The sequence below is a fragment of the Triticum dicoccoides genome, chromosome 3B (genome assembly GCF_002162155.2).
Source record: "Triticum dicoccoides isolate Atlit2015 ecotype Zavitan chromosome 3B, WEW_v2.0, whole genome shotgun sequence".
Classification (NCBI taxonomy): Eukaryota; Viridiplantae; Streptophyta; class Magnoliopsida; order Poales; family Poaceae; genus Triticum; species Triticum dicoccoides.
Genome location: NC_041385.1, coordinates 469334749 through 469341657, shown reverse-complemented (window position 1 = coordinate 469341657; position 6909 = coordinate 469334749).

Below are 6909 nucleotides of genomic sequence, written 5' to 3'. Positions count from 1 at the left end.
ATCAAGTAGTCATCAGCTTTGCTCTGCCAGACATTCTTAACATCGTCAGTTGCATCTGCAGCAGGCCTGGCACCCAGCGGTGCTTCCAGGACGTAATTCTTCTGTGCATCAATGAGGATAATCCTCAGGTTACGGACCCAATCCGTGTAATTGCTACCATCATCTTTCAACTTAGCTTTCTCAAGGAACACATTAAAATTCAACGGAACAACAACACGAGCCATCTATCTACAAATAACATAGACAAGCAAAATACTATCAGGTACTAAGTTCATGATAAATTTAAGTTCAATTAATCATATTACTTAAGAACTCCCACTTAGACAGACATCTCTCTAGTCATCTAAGTGATCACGTGATCCAAATCAACTAAACCATGTCCGATCATCACGTGAGATGGAGTAGTTTCAATGGTGAACATCACTATGTTGATCATATCTACTATACGATTCATGTTTGACCTTTTGATGTCCGTGTTCCGAGGCCATATCTGTATATGCTAGGCTCGTCAAGTTAACCTGAGTATTCCGCGTGTGCAACTGTTTTGCACCCGTTGTATTTGAACGTAGGGCCTATCACACCCGATCATCACGTGGTGTCTCAGCACGAAGAACGTTCGCAATGGTGCATACTCATGGAGAACACTTCTTGATAATTAGTGAGAGATCATCTTAAAATGCTACCGTCAATCAAAGCAAGATAAGATGCATAAAGGATAAACATCACATGCAATCCATATAAGTGATATGATATGGCCATCATCTTCTTGTGCTTGTGATCTCCATCTCCGAAGCACCGTCATGATCACCATCGTCACCGGCGCGACACCTTGATCTCCATCATAGCATCGTTGTCGTTTCGCCATCTATTGCTTCTACGACTATCGCTACCGCTTAGTGATAAAGTAAAGCAATTACAGGGCATTTGCATTTCATACAATAAAGCGACAACCATATGGCTCCTGCTAGTTGCCGATAACTTCGGTTACAAAACATGATCATCTCATACAATAAAATATAGCATCACGTCTTGACCATATCACATCACAACATGCCCTGCAAAAACAAGTTAGACGTCCTCTACTTTGTTGTTGCAAGTTTTACGTGGCTGCTACGGGCTGAGCAAGAACCGTTCTTACCTACGCATCAAAACCACAACGATAGTTCGTCAAGTTAGTGCTATTTTAACCTTCTCAAGGACCGGGCGTAGCCACACTTGGTTCAACTAAAGTTGGAGAAACTGACAACCGCCAGCCACCTGTGTGCAAAGCACATCGGTAGAACCAGTCTCGCGTAAGCGTACGCGTAATGTCGGTCCGGGCCACTTCATCCAACAATACCGCTGAACCAAAGTATGACATGCTGGTAAGCAGTATGACTTGTATCGCCCACAACTCACTTGTGTTCTACTCGTGCATATAACATCAACGCATAAAACCTAGGCTCGGATGCCACTGTTGGGAACGTAGTAATTTCAAAAAAAAATCTACGCACACGCAAGATCATGGTGATGCATATCAACGAGAGGGGAGAGTGTTGTCCACGTACCCTCATAGACTGAAAGCGGAAGCATTGTAACAACGCGGTTAATGTAGTCGTACGTCTTCACGATCCGACCGATCCAAGTACCGAACGTACGGCACCTCCGAGTTCAGCACACGTTCAGCTCGATGACGATCCCCAGACTCCGATCCAACAGGGTGTCGGGGAAGAGTTCCGTCAGCATGATAGTGTGGTGACGGTGATGATGTTCTACCGACGCAGGGCTTCGCCTAAGCACCGCTATAATATGACCGAGGTGGAATATGGTGGAGGGGGGCACCACACACGGCTAAGGAACGATCACGAAGATCAACTTGTGTGTCATGAGGTGTCCCCCTGCCCCCGTATATAAAGGAGGGAGGGGGGATGTGCGGTCGGCCCCTAGGGGTGCGCCTGGAGGAGTCCTACTCCCACCGGGAGTAGGACTCCCCCCTCTTGCCTTGTTGGAGAAGGAAGGGGGAAGGGGAAAAGAGGAAAGGGGGGCGCCGCCCCCCCCCCCTTCCTTGTCCTATTCGGGCTAGGGGGGAGGGGGCGCGCGGCCTGCCCTGGCCGGCCCTCCTCTTCTCCCTTAGAGCCCATGTAGGCCCATTAACCACCCCCCCTCGGGGGGGGGGGGGTTCCGGTAACCCCCCGGTACTTCGGTAAAATCCCGATTTCACCCGGAATGATTCTGATATCCAAATATAGGCTTCCAATATATCAATCTTTATGTCTCGACCATTTCGAGACTCCTTGTCATGTCCGTGATCACATCCGGGACTCCGAACAACCTTCTGTACATCAAAAACTATAAACTCATAATATAACTGTCATTGTAACGTTAAGCGTGCGGACCCTACGGGTTCGAGAACTATGTAGACATGACCTAGAACAGTTTCCGGTCAATAACCAATAACGGAACCTGGATGCTCATATTGGCTCCTACATATTCTACAAAGATCTTTATCGGTCAAACCGCATAACAACATACGTTGTTCCCTTTGTCATCGGTATGTTACTTGCTCGAGATTCGATCGTCGGTATCCAATACCTAGTTCAATCTTGTTACCGGCAAGTCTCTTTACTCGTTACGTAATGCATCATTCCATAACTAACTCATTAGCTACATTGCTTGCAAGGCTTGTAGTGATGTGCATTACCGAGAGGGCCCAGAGATACCTCTCCGACATTCGGAGTGACAAAACCTAATCTCGAAATATGCCAACTCAACATGTACCTTTGGAGACACCTGTAGAGCTCCTTTATAATCACCCAATTACGTTGTGACGTTTGGTAGCACACAAAGTGTTCCTCCGGTAAACGGAAGGTGCATAATCTCATAGTTATAGGAACTTTGTATAAGTCATCAAGAAAGCAATAACAACATACTAAACGATCAAGTGCTAAGCTAACGGAATGGGTCAAGTCAATCACATCATTCTCCTAATGATGTGATCCCATTAATCAAATAACAACTCATGTCTATGGTTAGGAAACTTAACCATCTTTGATTAACGAGCTAGTCAAGTAGAGGCATACTAGTGACATTATGTTTGTCTATGTATTCACACATGTAATATGTTTCCGGTTAATACAATTCTAGCATGAATAATAAACATTTATCATGATATAAGGAAATAAATAATAACTTTATTATTGCCTCTAGGGCATATTTCCTTCAATTGGATCTCTCTAATGCTCTTGAGGAAGAGCGTGGGCATCATTTGGCTCTTGAGGAGTCACACAACAATGACCATGCTAAGTTAAGGAAAGATCTTGATCATGCTCTTGTTGTGTCTCATCCGCTAACTTCCGAGAAGGCTAAACTTGGCGTTGACCATGCTATACTCAAGGAGGAGTTTGATATACTCGATAAGGCCCACAAGGTCTTGAAGGGTGCTCATGCTAGCCTCAAGGAGTCTCATGATCAACTCCAAGTTAAGCTAACCAAAGAAAAAGCCACCTTTCCTCATATGGTATTAATTGATAATGTAAATGCCACTAACCCGTGTTGTGAGCATGTGCATCTTGTGGAGGAGAATGCCAAGTTGAAGGAGCAACTCGAGAAAGGCCTTGTGACGTGCATACAAGGTGAGAAGAACCTCAACGACCTTTTGAGCAATCAAAAGGAAGTTGTGGCCAAGGAGGGAGTTGGGTTCGCACCCAAGTCCAAGAACAAGAAGAAGAACGACAAGGCCAAACGACCTCCTCCTCTCAAGCAAACTTTTGTGAAGGAGGGAGAGGGTGCTCCTAAGGATAAGAAGAACAATGTGAAGGGTGGTGATGTCAAAAAGGGCAATGCCACCCCTTCCAACAAAGCCGACGACTTTAACCCTTGTTATGTGTTGTGTTGTGCTAGTGATGGGAATGTTTATGCTAAATTTGTTGGTTATCCTTATGAGTTCATTGAATGGTCTATTTGGGTTCCTAAGACCCTTGTTGCTAACATCAAAGGACCCATTACTAAATGGGTACCTAAAACCAAGCATTGATCTCTTGTAGGTGTTTGCTTCCGGTTGAGGATCATGGTTGCTCGATAGTGGAGCAACGAATCATATGACCGGAAGCAAGGATTTGGTGGTGGACGTGCACAAGATCCATTCTATACCCATCGATGTCGAGTGGGGTGATGCCTCGTCCTCTAAGGTATTGGGTCTTGGCAAGGTTGTCATTTCTCATGATCTAACGATCGAGAAAGTCATGCTTGTTGAGTCCCTTGCTTACAATCTACTTTCCGTTCATCAACTTGCACTCATGGGCTTTGCCACTTTCTTTGATATTGATACCATGGCCCTCTTGTGGAGCAAGACTCTTAAAGTAGCCTTTGTTGGGCATGTCGAGAACGGTCTTTATGTGATTAACTTTTCAGAGCGACCCACTAAGACCGCGACATGCCTAATGGCTAAAGTTGATGTGGGATGGCTTTGGCATCGCCGTTTAGCCCACGTCAATATGATATCTTTGCAAAGTCTTCTCAAGGGGGACCATGTCCGTGGACTAACAAATGTTATTTGCCAAAGATCGTGCTTGCAGTGCTTGTATCGAAGGAAAGCTTCATGAGAAGGCTCACCCTCCCACGACTATCATCTACTCAAAGAGACCTTTGGAGCTCCTTCACATGGATCTATTTGGGCCTCCATCCTTTGATAGTCTTGGGGGTAGAAAGTACTGATTGGTGATTGTGGATGATTATTCAAGATACACTTGGGTATATTTCTTGTAGAGGAAGAGTGAGACTCAACAAACCGTCATCGACTTTGCAAATGAAGCTCAATGTCAACAAGATGCAAAGATCTTGACAATTAGGAGTGACAACGGCACCGAATTCAAGAACTACACCTTGGATGAGTTTCTTAGTGAGGAGGGGATTAAGCATCAATATTCTGCCCCATATACCCCTCAACAAAATGGTGTCGCGGAAAGGAAGAACCGGACGTTGATGGATGCGGCAAGGACCATGATGGCAGAGTTCAAGTCTCCATACAACTTTTGGCCCGAAGCCATCAACACAGCATGTCATGCATCCAATCGGCTCTATCTTCGCAAAGGCTTGAACAACACTCCTTATGAAATACTTACCGGTAACAAGCCCAACCTCAAGTACTTCTGGGTGTTCGGGTGTAAGTGTTTCATTCTCAAGAAAGGTGTTCGTTTGTCTAAATTTGAGGCTAGAGCTTATGAGGGCATATTTGTTGGTTATGCTACAAACTCCCATGCTTACCGTGTCCTCAACAAGTCCATCAGACTCATTGAGGAGACGTGTGACGTGGAGTTTGTCGAAAATAACGGCTCCCAAGTGGAGAAAAGTGGTACTTGTGACGTAGGTGATGAAATTCCTCCCCAAGCCATAAGAAGAATGGATGTGGGTCATATCCTACCCATTGAGGAACCCCTTGTGGCCAAAGGATAAGGACAATGCTCCACTCAAGTGGAGCCATCACCAACCCAAGACCCACACGCTTCCGAAGAACAAAGTGAAGGCCCTCAACCTCATGAACAAGACCAAGGGCAAGATCAACCTCAAGATGGTGGTGAACCACCAAATGATGCCCAAGGTCAAGTTCTCCCCCTCGAGCAAGTTCAAGATCAAGAGCAAGCTCAAGATCAAGAACAAGCTCAAGACGACACTCAAGTGATCAAGTTACCCCTTCTCCTTTCAATTTGAGGAGAAATTAGAGCGTCGTGCCGTGAAGATTGCTTCCAATCTCACTACCCAAGGTCATCTCATGGAAAATGTGGTTGGAAGCCTAAGAAAGGGGGTAAGCACTCATAGACAATTAGCAAACTATTGTGAACATCACGCGTTTGTCACTTGTGTTGTACCTCAAAAGGTCTATGAGGCGCTCGAAGATCCGGATTGGCTCAATGCCATCCATGAAGAACTCAACAACTTCGAGTACAACAAGGTGTGGAGATTGGTGCCAAGGCCAATGGGGAACCACAATGTCACTGGAACCAAGTGGATATTCAAGAACAAGCAAGATGCTCATGGGACCATCGTTCGCAACAAGGCAAGATTGGTAGCACAAGGCTACTCCCAAGTCGAGGGTATCGACTACGGTGAGACCTTTGCCCCCATTGCTCGCCTTGAATCCATTCGTTTGTTGATTGCTTATGCTTCCCATCACAACTTTAAGTTACAACAAATGGATGTGAAGAGTGCTTTTCTTAATGTTCCTATTAATGAGTTGGTTTATGTCAAGTAACCCCCCGGGTTTGAGGATCCCTACTTCCCCGATCATGTGTATCAACTCGATAAGGCACTCTATGGCCTCAAGCAAGCCCCACGTGCGTGGTATGACCACCTTACCGAGTTGTTGCAAGATCGTGGATTTGAAGTCGGGCAAATTGATCCCACTCTTTTTACTAAGAAGGTCAAAGGGGAGTTGTTTGTGTGCCAACTATATGTTGATGATATTATCTTTGGTTCCCCTAACAAAGCTTTCAATGAGGAATTTGCCACTCTCATGACCTCTAAGTTCAAGATGTCTTCGATGGGAGAGTTGAAGTTCTTCCTCGGTTTTGATATCAAGCAAAGAAGAGAAGGTACCTTCATAGACCAAGCCAAATACACTCAAGACGTGCTAAAAAGATTCAAGCTAAGTGATGTCAAGCCGGCTTCCACTCCAATGCCCACCAAGTGCCAACTTGACATTGATCCCAATGGTAAAGCGGTGGATCAAAAGGTATATCGCTCCATGATTGGCTCCTTGCTTTTACCTTTGTGCATCTAGACCGGATATCATGTTGAGTGTGGGTATTTGTGCATGGTTTCAAGCCACACCCAAGGAGAGCCACTTTGTGGCGGTCAAGCGGATCTTCCGATATTTGGCTCATACCCCAAATTTTGGCTTATGGTACCCAAGAGGAGCAAACTTAAAGCTTGAAG